At 47.6% G+C, this 12,758-nt stretch overlaps 1 long non-coding RNA gene across 1 annotated transcript; it reads left to right on the top strand.

Moving 5' to 3' along the window:
* The first annotated feature begins 5,719 nt into the window (after positions 1 to 5,719).
* On the top strand, positions 5,720 to 9,487 carry LOC142924667 (uncharacterized). The gene is made up of 4 exons (XR_012941780.1): positions 5,720 to 6,299; positions 7,368 to 7,608; positions 8,211 to 8,346; positions 8,741 to 9,487. It is a non-coding gene; the product is annotated as an uncharacterized LOC142924667 (long non-coding RNA).
* The last annotated feature ends 3,271 nt before the right edge of the window (positions 9,488 to 12,758 follow it).

Here is a 12,758-nt window from a genome sequence, read left to right as displayed (position 1 = left end):
CTTTTAGACCTGTTATGCACTATCCTGGCTCAAACCCTGCTGAGCGTCCGATTAAAACACTGACGAGATCTCAATATTTAAAAGTGGCCCAAAGCCCCGTCATAGCACGAACATTACACTTTACCTATCTCAACAAATGTGGACATCATGAATCTTTGGTCTAATCTCAGATCTTGTGAGTTAGAACTCGGGGGCTCCTCATGCACAGCCAGCCAAGGATAACTCCCCGCTATAGTGACGTCACAGGAAAAGGACGTGACGTCACCTAAATATGGGCGTGGTCAAAAGCGGCCCCATCCCCCGCTCTTCCCGACCTTGCTTCCCCCCTTGCCGAGGTTACCCACATGAACAATAATAATAAATCATAGATGTACATTATGAAAGAATCAATTATTTTTCACAAAACTGCTCCTGTACGACCTTTTGCCAATCCCCTGCTGGAGAGCCTCTTGACGATTGCACGAATCGTGTTGGTTATTTGCACATACTTCACCATGCCGGTGAGTATGGGTTGGTAAAGGAAAAGGAGGAGCATTAACGTACAAACAAAAACCTATTTTACTAGAATGCCTTCTGCTTCCCATCATGTAGCCTGTAACACCTGGTATGCGCTATCCAGACTCCAACCTCCTTAACGTTAGATGGAGACATCTGGCACATCCCCAGCAGTTTTGTCTACAGGCTCAACATATAACACAAACACACCTCCCTAACACTAACGTTAAACTTTACCTATCTCGACGAAGGTAGACATCGTGAATCTTTGATTTTTTTCGAATTCAGAGTCAGAAGTCAGGAGCTCCTCGCGTGCACAGCCAGCCCACGATAAAGTCCGACCCAGAATGATGTCACCGTGACGTCAGTTAAATATGGGCGTGGCCTGAATGTGGGTGTGGCCAACAGCGGCGGCTTCCCCGCCCCCCGCTGCCCCTCCCCGCAGGTTTCTCTCAACCCTCAGTGCGCATGCGCGGGCGGCATGTCTCGGACATCGCCTTCAGCGGCCTTTGGCGACGCGGTGGTTGTGGCGGGAAAATTAATAAAAAAAACTTCTCCGAATAACCGCGACCTTTAACTACCCTCACGGATAATCCACACGGATCTCTGGACGGCAAGGCGAAGACGATCAATGGAATAATCTCCGGTGAGAGACGGAGAGAGATGGGCAGGCGTGAGGGCGAGCCAGGTTCAACTTTGTTGAACGCTGAGCGCAGAGTGAATGGGGTTTATACTCTTTGGTTCTATTGGGTAAAGTCACGTAGGTGAAAATAAAATAACAATTTTCACCTACGTGACTTTACCCAATAGAACCAAAGAGTATGGATCCTAGCAGCCACGAAAGCTTTAAATCTAGAATTGAATGGGGTTTGCTTCACTCAGCACGCGGCTTGGACACTTCGGTGTGCAAAGTGTTGTCTGGTTGTGCCGTGTAAAGGAGGAGGACATTCAGTAAATGTCGTTGGTTTGTTAATGGGAGTGTGTGGCGCGGTAATGGACTGGGTACGACTTACAACACAAGTTCTGCTCACATTGCACGCTAAGGGTTAGCACGGCGATTACTACGCGTGCATTTATTAGTTATTGTTCATGTTAAAAGTAGTATTGATTGTTAAGACAATAATGTTTAGTATTTGTAGGAGAATCATTTCAATATTGTACAGTATAGCATTGTCCTGCTGTGTGGCTCTCACGTGGCGAGCATCAGTGCAGCAATATTCAGTACGTGGTTGTAATGTACTTCTATAGCCCCCTGCCACCAGTGCAACAGTATTCAGTACGTGGTTGTAATGCACTTCTATAGCCCCCTGCCACAAGTGCAGCAATATTCAGTACATGGTTGTAATGCACTTCTATAGCCCCCTGCCACCGGTGCAGCAATATTCAGTACATGGTTGTAATGTACTTCTATAGCCCCCTGCCACCAGTGCAGCAATATTCAGTACATGGTTGTAATGCGCTTCTATAGCCCCCTGCCACAAGTGCAGCAATATTCAGTACGTGGTTGTAATGTACTTCTATAGCCCCCTGCCACCAGTGCAGCAATATTCAGTACGTGGTTGTAATGAACTTCTATAGCCCCCTGCCACCGGTGCAGCAATATTCAGTACGTGGTTGTAATGCACTTCTATAGCCCCCTGCCACCAGTGCAGCAATATTCAGTACGTGGTTGTAATGTACTTCTATAGCCCCCTGCCATCAGTGCAGAAATATTCAGTATGTGGTTGTAATGCACTTCTATAGCCCCCTGCCACCAGTGCAGCAATATTCAGTACATTGTTGTAATCCACTTCTATAGCCCCCTGCCACCAGTGCAGCCATATTCAGTACGTGGTTGTAATGCACTTCTATAGCCCCCTGCCACCAGTGCAGCAATATTCAGTACGTGGTTGTAATGTACTTCTATAGCCCCCTGCCATCAGTGCAGAAATATTCAGTATGTGGTTGTAATGCACTTTTATAGCCCCCTGCCACCAGTGCAGCAATATTCAGTACATGGTTGTAATGTACTTCTATAGCCCCCTGCCACCAGTGCAGCAATATTCAGTACGTGGTTGTAATGCACTTCTATAGCCCCCTGCCATCAGTGCAGCAATATTCAGTGCATGGTTGTAATGCACTTCTATAGCCCCCTGCCATCAGTACAGCAATATTCAGTACATGGTTGTAATGTACTTCTATAGCCCCCTGCCACCAGTGCAGCAATATTCAATACGTGGTTGTAATGCACTTCTATAGCCCCCTGCCATCAGTGCAGCAATATTCAGTACATGGTTGTAATGTACTTCTATAGCCCCCTGCCACCAGTGCAGCAGTATTCAGTACGTGGTTGTAATGCACTTCTATAGCCCCCTGCCATCAGTGCAGCAATATTCAGTACGTGGTTGTAATGTACTTCTATAGCCCCCTGCCACAAGTGCAGCAATATTCAGTACATGGTTGTAATGCACTTCTATAGCCCCCTGCCACCGGTGCAGCAATATTCAGTACGTGGTTGCAATGCACTTCTATAGCCCCCTGCCATCAGTGCAGCAATATCCAGTACGTGGTTGTAATGTACTTCTATAGCCCCCTGCCACAAGTGCAGCAATATTCAGTACATGGTTGTAATGCACTTCTATAGCCCCCTGCCACCGGTGCAGCAATATTCAGCACATGGTTGTAATGTACTTCTATAGCCCCCTGCCACCAGTGCAGCAATATTCAGTACATGGTTGTAATGCACTTCTATAGCCCCCTGCCACAAGTGCAGCAATATTCAGTACGTGGTTGTAATGTACTTCTATTACCCCCTGCCACCAGTGCAGCAATATTCAGTACGTGGTTGTAATGAACTTCTATAGCCCCCTGCCACCAGTGCAGCAATATTCAGTACATGGTTGTAATGCACTTCTATAGCCCCCTGCCACAAGTGCAGCAATATTCAGTACGTGGTTGTAATGTACTTCTATAGCCCCCTGCCACCAGTGCAGCAATATTCAGTACGTGGTTGTAATGAACTTCTATAGCCCCCTGCCACCGGTGCAGCAATATTCAGTACGTGGTTGTAATGCACTTCTATAGCCCCCTGCCACCAGTGCAGCCATATTCAGTACGTGGTTGTAATGCACTTTTATAGCCCCCTGCCACCAGTGCAGCAATATTCAGTACATGGTTGTAATGTACTTCTGTAGCCCCCTGCCACCAGTGCAGCAATATTCAGTACGTGGTTGTAATGCACTTCTATAGCCCCCTGCCATCAGTGCAGCAATATTCAGTGCATGGTTGTAATGCACTTCTATAGCCCCCTGCCACAAGTGCAGCAATATTCAATGCATGGTTGTAATGCACTTCTATAGCCCCCTGCCACAAGTGCAGCAATATTCAGTACGTGGTTGTAATGTACTTCTATAGCCCCCTGCCACCAGTGCAGCAATATTCAGTACGTGGTTGTAATGAACTTCTATAGCCCCCTGCCACCGGTGCAGCAATATTCAGTACGTGGTTGTAATGCACTTCTATAGCCCCCTGCCACCAGTGCAGCAATATTCAGTACGTGGTTGTAATGTACTTCTATAGCCCCCTGCCATCAGTGCAGAAATATTCAGTATGTGGTTGTAATGCACTTCTATAGCCCCCTGCCACCAGTGCAGCAATATTCAGTAGATTGTTGTAATCCACTTCTATAGCCCCCTGCCACCAGTGCAGCCATATTCAGTACGTGGTTGTAATGCACTTTTATAGCCCCCTGCCACCAGTGCAGCAATATTCAGTACATGGTTGTAATGTACTTCTGTAGCCCCCTGCCACCAGTGCAGCAATATTCAGTACGTGGTTGTAATGCACTTCTATAGCCCCCTGTCATCAGTGCAGCAATATTCAGTGCATGGTTGTAATGCACTTCTATAGCCCCCTGCCACAAGTGCAGCAATATTCAGTACGTGGTTGTAATGTACTTCTATAGCCCCCTGCCACCAGTGCAGCAATATTCAGTACGTGGTTGTAATGAACTTCTATAGCCCCCTGCCACCGGTGCAGCAATATTCAGTACGTGGTTGTAATGCACTTCTATAGCCCCCTGCCACCAGTGCAGCAATATTCAGTACGTGGTTGTAATGTACTTCTATAGCCCCCTGCCACCAGTGCAGCAATATTCAGTACATTGTTGTAATCCACTTCTATAGCCCCCTGCCACCAGTGCAGCCATATTCAGTACGTGGTTGTAATGCACTTTTATAGCCCCCTGCCACCAGTGCAGCAATATTCAGTACATGGTTGTAATGTACTTCTGTAGCCCCCTGCCACCAGTGCAGCAATATTCAGTACGTGGTTGTAATGCACTTCTATAGCCCCCTGCCATCAGTGCAGCAATATTCAGTGCATGGTTGTAATGCACTTCTATAGCCCCCTGCCACCAGTGCAGCAATATTCAGTACGTGGTTGTAATGCACTTCTATAGCTCCCTGCCACCAGTTCAGCAATATTCAGTACGTGGTTGTAATGTACTTCTATAGCCCCCTGCCACCAGTGCAGCAATATTCAGTACGTGGTTGTAATGTACTTCTATAGCCCCCTGCCACCAGTGCAGCAATATTCAGTACGTGGTTGTAATGCACTTCTATAGCCCCCTGCCACCAGTTCAGCAGTATTCAGTACGTGGTTGTAATGCACTTCTATAGCACCCTGACATTGTGCAGCAATGTTCAGTACATTGTTGTAATGCACTTCTATAGCCCCCTGCCATCACCAAATTCACACTGACCAGCGTGGTGAAGTACGGTAAATAACCCCTCCCCCTGGGAGCTGCATAGCATGGGACAGCTGTCAGCCAGCAATGGATTGAAAAAGGAGCTGTACTCTGCACACGTTGTTATTCAGGGTAGGGTAAGGAACTTGGAGGTTCGGTATGCATAATGTGCTCGGAAAGTATTGTATTCTGTATGTGTGTTGAATCTCTTTCGCACCGTACCAAGCCCACCGTGCTCTTCGGAGGTGCGATAATATATAAATATAAGTAGTCATACTACTGTAATACCACTATTAATATGTAGCATTCATTTTATTAGTAGTACTGTAATTTGTTGATATGCAGGTGTACATGCCAAACGTTAACCAATGTTAAATGTTAAGCCTTCTCTTTTGAATACAGTGTGTTTTAAACATGGAGTTGTCTCCAGCTAATTCTTAAATGTATATCATTCATAATGTAGTAGTAGGCAGGTAGAGCATTTATGACACTTCAATTGTACATAGAGCTTGCAGGTGTGATGAAGGAAAGCATGGGAAAGGCTGGAATTTTTGTTGAAAAAAGGACAACAGCCACAGTAGCTTAAGAGACCTAACGCTGAAGCTGCTAACGCGAAGTGGTCGACGCTGGCCCATGCGTTGTGACGTCGGACCCACTTTCCGCACACAGCAGCTCCTCATGGTGCCCCCCATACCAGGACCAGTGGTGACCTGGTAGCCACAGCGATTCCTCTCCCTGGCCCCATCCGGTTCGGGCATCCCAAATCGTACAAAATGAACTGCAACGGTGGTGAGACAAACAGCCCTTCGGGCGACAGCACGGTGACGGACACAAGCCCTCGCGGCAGCCAGGGCAGCTCGCTGCTCCGGACCGGAAGCGGGGGCTAGCACAGCCCTGTGGTGTGCGGAGAGCAGTGCTGCTCGTAGGCGAGCGGTGCGCTGGACGCCTACATCGAGGACTTTGAGCAGAGCGGAATCTGTGCGTCACCGCTACCCAGGATACGTGCAGAGCACAGCACCGCGCAGCATGGCGGAGCGGAGACGCGCGGAGGAGAGGAGGATGCACAGTGTGGATGAGGGTGGGTTGCGCCTCTCGCCACGCGAGGAATCGCTCCGTGGTGCTTGCACTCGAGTGGCTATCGAGTGTGCAGGCGGTGCAATGGTATCGAAGCTATAGTAATAGGTTTTTACCCTTTTATCTGGCACAAACACTGACACCTTTATACAAGGGATCATGTTTGCAATAACCACAACACAAGTAGTCAAAATGCAAACAAAAAAGACAACTGATAATATGCACTGTCCTTGAATTTGATTGGTCCACACCCGAGACGGCTTTTCTGAGATCCCAGTCTCCACTGGTGTTGGACCAGAAGACGCCAAAAGGCGTCTTCTTATTCTTAGCGTCTTCTTGTTTGCATTTTGACTACTTGCGTTGTGGTTATCGCAAACATGATCCCTTGTATAAAAGTGTCAGTTTTTGTGCCAGATAAAAGGGTAAAAACCTATTACTATATCTTGTTACTGGCAAAGGAGGTCTCATAAGGTATCGAAGCTAGTTGACTGGATGGGGGATAATTGGAGAGGAGAACCCCATTTTTTTTGCTTGTACTGGGTGCTTGTCAATTATGCTATGCTATCATGAATGTAATGTAATTCCCCTAGAAAAAAAACCCTTAATAAGGTCTAAAGATACATTTTCGTGAGAGTCCCACACTGGGATGCTTGGCAAATTCCATTAATGAGTTCATTTTATGTCAGAGAAAACTATCCACAGTAAGCACACGCATATGAGAGGATAGCATAGGTCTGAACAGATAGGTCGGTGCATGCATTTCTTTCTCCTGTCATCTTCCAGCAACTTCACTGATTATCGAGTTTGTAAAGTTTGTGAAATCTAAGTGATCCTCCAACCTTTGTGTCAAAATTTGCAGATCCTAGACTGGACACATCTGAAGTTTAAACAATAACAGCTCATGCACTGATTTATCCCATATTCTCACAAACTCCACAAACGGATAACATCATTAGTTACTGATGGTGCAAAGTAAGGCAACATTGCAGGATTGCCGTTCAGGGGTCAAGGAATCTAGGGGAGAGCAAATTCATTGTGTACCAGTAAAATGTCTGTGGGTCTTACATTGCAGGTGGCATGCTGCTTGTGGAGGACCTCATCTCGGGCACGTGCAGCCTCACTGCTGCGCTGCAGCGGTCGTGGCTCATAGCCCGACGGTCAGTCTAACCACGGACCAGCTCCTAGCGGCGCCAGTTGACGGTTCCTCCAAGTCCTTGCTCCGCTCGCCTGGCGCCCACCGAGACCTCACAGTGTCGCACAGAGGCAAGCGGTCATCTCTCGGGGTCACCGCGCACAGCTTCGGCGCATCATTGGTGAGGGGCAATAAGCCAACTAAACGGTTGAGCTCAACAGCGAGAAGCAACGAGGCCGTGATGCCATTAAATTTGTCGGCAAAACCCGAAAATTATTTCTTTTCTAACCAGACGAATGTTTTGTTGTACTTATGGAGCAGTGAAGCAACTAGGCGTGAGCACTTGCCGAACGGCGGCTGTGCGACAAGTACCTATCTCAGGTGGTTGACAAGCCAAAAGGATAAGCTGGATGTGTCGGGGATCACGAGCATTCCTGAGCTCAGGTACCCGGCCTGGCTGCGTGACTGCGATGTGGACTCCCAGACCAGCAGCCACGAGACGGATACCAGCACAAAGAGAGCAGGTACCGCTCAGAGCCCGCAAAGCAGACCAAAGTACCCAGAGTGGCTCAAAGTTTTGGATATCTCCGGCCTTACGAATGTAGCCAACGAGGAGCCCGTGTCAGAGGACAATAGATCCCTAGGTGTGTGTATATATATAGTCTGTATATAGCAGATGACATTTCATATGTTTTCAGGTACATATTCAGTCTTTTCTCACAGAGACGGCTGAGCGGCCACCCATGTGGTTGTGACGTGCGATGCGTGATTCTTGATGCACAGCCTCATTGGAGGAGCTGCTGAGCAGGGCGCACATGGAGTTGGACTCCCCCGGCTTGGAGGCCCCCTCCCCGGGCAGCTTCAACACGGACGTCTTTCTAGGGGCTGATCGTCCCTGGGAAAACCCCTCCACGCCATTGTGAATTTATCTTTATATCCACACTCACGCACAGCATAGAGGCTGCACCGCCTCTAAGTATGATGTCAGATTTTGAATGTTATAAGCTAAGCAGGTAAGCCTGGTTATTACTTGGATGGGAGACTGTTTTGAAATAGCATATATTATAGATTTTGGCTGCTAGGTAACCAGGAGTTAGTAATACGGCAATGGAATCTTGAATCTATATCCGGAGTTTTGCATTTTACTCCCTCTGTTTTCACCGGGTTCTCCGTTTTCCTCTCACATACCACTCGCTGATGAAATTTGCAAAATATCACTGCCAAACCCTCCTGAGACTTGGTGAGATTTTTCTGGCTTTCACCTTGATAATAAGTCAACCAAGTAATTTTCTCTCAATCGTGTCTCTTCTCAGGGCCGTGTACCACCTGTCGCATCTGAAAGAGCTGGTTGACACCATCAAGGAGAACAAGGATGGCTGACTACCCGTGATGTAGAAAGCCCGAAAGCATTTTATGGCGGTGGTCGAGGTTTCTACTCAGAAGGATACGTTCGCTTGGTCCTGCTAATTCATGGTTGTTAAACATCAATGGTACTTCAGGTGCTGTGGTGTGAATCGCAATTACTTGTGAACTTGTGGGGCCCATGGGGCACAGTAATTGCCCTGTTAATGGAAGTGCCACAACAAAGTATTGGAAAAATGTGATAAAGTTCGTTCAGGGTTGGAGTTATTGAATGGTTGCAGCAGTATTTTGCACAGCAAATCCATACAGACTCAAATGTCACTTGAAATAGAACGGATATGTGAACAATATTGTGAGCACAACTAAACTAATTTTGGTTTTAGCCATTTTGGAAGGAGACTACTTTATTGGGAACATACATGCTAGTATTTGTGTAGTTATAAACATTTGGGAAATCACTGTAAAAGTACATTTGCTTATTTAGATTGCACTATACCTGTATTGTAAAATTTCAGAACCTTTTATGTAATTTGTAATCAATAAACCAAAGTTGCATATTGTATGCAACCCATGACTTGGATTGTTTTTATCATGTCTTGTTTAGCATGGTTGGTTATGTACAGTGTGAAAGAAATTCAACATACATTAAATATTTTCTGATATTTGAATGTTTATATTGTACATGTATATTTATTTTACAATAAATCTGAGACAAAGGCTTATACACATGGAATTGAAAATATTCAGCTATGATTTGTATTTCTCAAGTATTTTAAGAAAAGTCAGCGAGTCTCGTGACATGTCTTCACATTTGGGAGTGATGATTGTGATGGATATACAGGCATTAACCTGCTTACATTCCTAGAGTATGTAAGGTGAATTTGGGCATTCTGGGTGATTGGGTTTTAGGCCAAACACAGGCAGATGGTGGGGGATAGATGTTTTCAAGCATCTATTAATTATTCATCGGCATGTACTATCTTACTATGATGTAAAGTTAAAAAAACATGGTTCATGAAGGGAATGGAATAAAAACTCAACTGTGCACAAGTATGGAGGAATTAATACTTGGAATTCAATGCAAAGATCTGGCCATATGGCGTTTACTGGGCACCAGGGTTGCCAAACAACACGTGAAAGATGTGTATCAGGCACAGCCTCTGCATTATGAAAAAAATATCACTTCCTGAAGAAGTGCATTTTGCTTCTCCTGTCTTAGGTCACCATCAAAATAAATTAGAGCAAATGTGACTCGACTGACACAGGCAGCATTTATACTTGTGAAGTGTTCTCCTTCCGACGTGTGGTGTGTGTCGCACACACTGTCGGAGACGAGGTAGTTGCAGGAGACATCGTCTCTTTATTATCTTGTTCACACCAACTCCGGCCTCACTCTCTCGACCACGTTGCCATAGAGCCCGGCCTAGACACGACCCTGTCCGTGTTGCACCGACGGCGTCGACCGAGAAGGCCAACGACTGTCTGGCCACGCAATGATTGGGCGAATGCGGTGGCAACGACAGCGACGTCGAGACGAGTCCACTCCCAGAACCGGCAGCCCGGAGCTGTCGCTCTCCGCTGCTTATATTATATTCTATATTCTACTCGGTGCGGCTTGGCTCTGCCCTATCCACGCCTCCCTTCTCGAACCGACCAGAGGGTTCCAGAGGCTTCCCTATGAGGTCTTCCATGACCCTTGCCCCAATTCCTCTGCCCGGCCGGCACACCCGTATATATGCTCAACGGCGTGTGCGCAAACTTTCCACTGCAGTTGCCGCTGCTGGACAGCAGTCAGCGCTGTGTCACTACACTTGTATGAACACAAGAATTACATAATCACATCTACACTTATATGTAATGGGCTGAGATAGGCGCACACAACTTCTTGGGAGGCAACACTATTTATTAACACCAACACATTACACTTAACATAAATTTCGATTTAAAGCTTTCGTGACTGCGGGCTAACACCAATCCCGAATATCCGCCCCCACAGCCCTTTAAATAACCTCCCATACAGCCCCCCAATCGGCTATGCGTGTATGAGTGACGTCCCTGCCCTCTAACCCCCGACCCCCCCGTCCCGCGCGTGCGATTGGTGTGTCGCTCTAAAACCGACTCCAAATCCCCGCCCCGCAGCCCTTTAAACAATCTCCATTGCCCGGCATCGGCGGCAACGCGTGTGCGAAGGACGTCATTGCCCTCTGACCCCTGACCCCCCGTTTAGTTCGTGTGAGTGGTGCGCGGGGTTGTGTGAGCGGAGACGTCGCGTTTGAGTGGCTGAGAAGCGACGGATTGATTCCAGGCAGCCACGTGCCAGCCCCGAGCTATGCCCCACAAACAGGACCCGCGGACCCGAGGGGCTGCGCCGTGAGGAGAGTAGCCGGAGAGCGGCAGCCCTCTCACCGCGAGCGAGGAGTCGAGTAGCGGCTGCTCTCACTCGAGCGAGGAGTCCGGAGCCCGCAGCCCTCTCGAGATCAGCCCTCCCCCAGGGGGGGAGCCGGGGGCCCGCATCCCCCACAACTGACAACCTGTGTACCAACTGGCCGAGCGAGAGTTTGTGTGTATTTGAGCGCAATCGTGCCAGTGTTTAGCTGTACCAGGGAGTTTGATGCAGCAGATTGTTTCGGTGTAGCAGGGTGTCCGGATTGTGCCGGCACACTATCCTTCTATCTGTAATGTCGTAGGGTGAGCTCCATTAAAAGTTTACTCGGACCCCAACCTGTCAAAGCGCCTAATCTCGGAACGTGGTTCTCAACCTCGTACCTCACCCATGCTACGTACCTTTGAGACGTCCTGCTTTTACAAATGTTGATGAACTGGAGGGCAAAGGTCTGGAGGACCCCACATGGAGTCTGGTTTCTCACACCCGAGCCTCCTGTGACATTTCTGGAGGCTTCTCTGGAATCTTTGTCCCATTTATTGAGTGCAGATTTGGCTTACTTCTAGCTTCATCCCAAGACGTCATCCAGTTTGGAAATACCCGAAGGTTGTGGGAGTCGCCCCGTGCTTCAGTTTATTTCCAACCCTCGTAATGGCCGGATGCTCACCAGCCGGAAGTCTTTTGCTGCTTACACCACGACCGAGGTGTTGAGAGCAACCATCTCGTGGCTGGTCGGCAATGGAGATGGTATTGTCGATTTGGGGAGCGTGAGTCTGTGGCGTTCGTGGTGCTGCTGTCACGGAGGCGACACGAGTTTAGGAAATTCAGTTTTGTGGGTTTCCTGTAGCGAGCACTGAAAGATCCTCTCTTCCTCTTTCTCCACCCTTGTCTCTGCTGTCTCCATGTCCCCGTTCAACTCTTTCTACACCGCTTTCCTTGAATGTGCAGCTGCCTTTACGGCCTCCCCTCTCCCCTTCTCTCCACCTCCAACCCATCTCCGTCGTAATCTCCTCCCCTTTGTTCAGGCTCTTCCCTTTCTTCCTCAGTCTATGGATGGGGTTATTGTTTATCGGGCTCTTATACAAAAAATGGAGCTTATTTTAGCCTTTGAATAGGATTTTCTGTTTTCCTTCGGTAGCGTGTTGCGCACATAGGGAAGATCGAGCCACGCCACCGGTTCCCATGATCAAAATCTTTGTCAACTTGTCTCCCTCGGTAGGAATGCCTTTCCTTCTGCAGCAAGCAATTGTCTTCTCTCTCTCCTCCGGTATTTCTTCCGATGCGCTTTCTTAATCTCGCTTGCTGTGTGTATCGACTCTATCATTCAACAAGGGCAAATAAAAAAAAAAATGCTTTTTTTTCCTCCACTGTTTTACCACTATACCTCCTGAGTGGGTACTCGGAGTTTCATCTAATGTACTATTTGATGAGTCGCTTCCACACAGCACAAAGGCGGTAGCTATCCGAACTGTAAATTTTTCTTCCAATTTCGATAGATTCTCGAATTATTCTTGGGCAGTAGTAGCTAGTTTTGCACAGAACTTCAACATTAGAATCAACTGAGTGTCCTTGTTGGCACGTGTGTT

Source organism: Petromyzon marinus, chromosome 15 (genome assembly GCF_048934315.1).
Source record: "Petromyzon marinus isolate PM22_M1 ecotype Great Lakes invasive population chromosome 15, UKy_Petmar_22M1.pri1.0, whole genome shotgun sequence".
Taxonomy (NCBI): domain Eukaryota; kingdom Metazoa; phylum Chordata; class Hyperoartia; order Petromyzontiformes; family Petromyzontidae; genus Petromyzon; species Petromyzon marinus.
The sequence above is the reverse complement of the archived record's forward strand: the minus strand, read 5'-3'. Positions and strand labels throughout refer to the sequence as shown.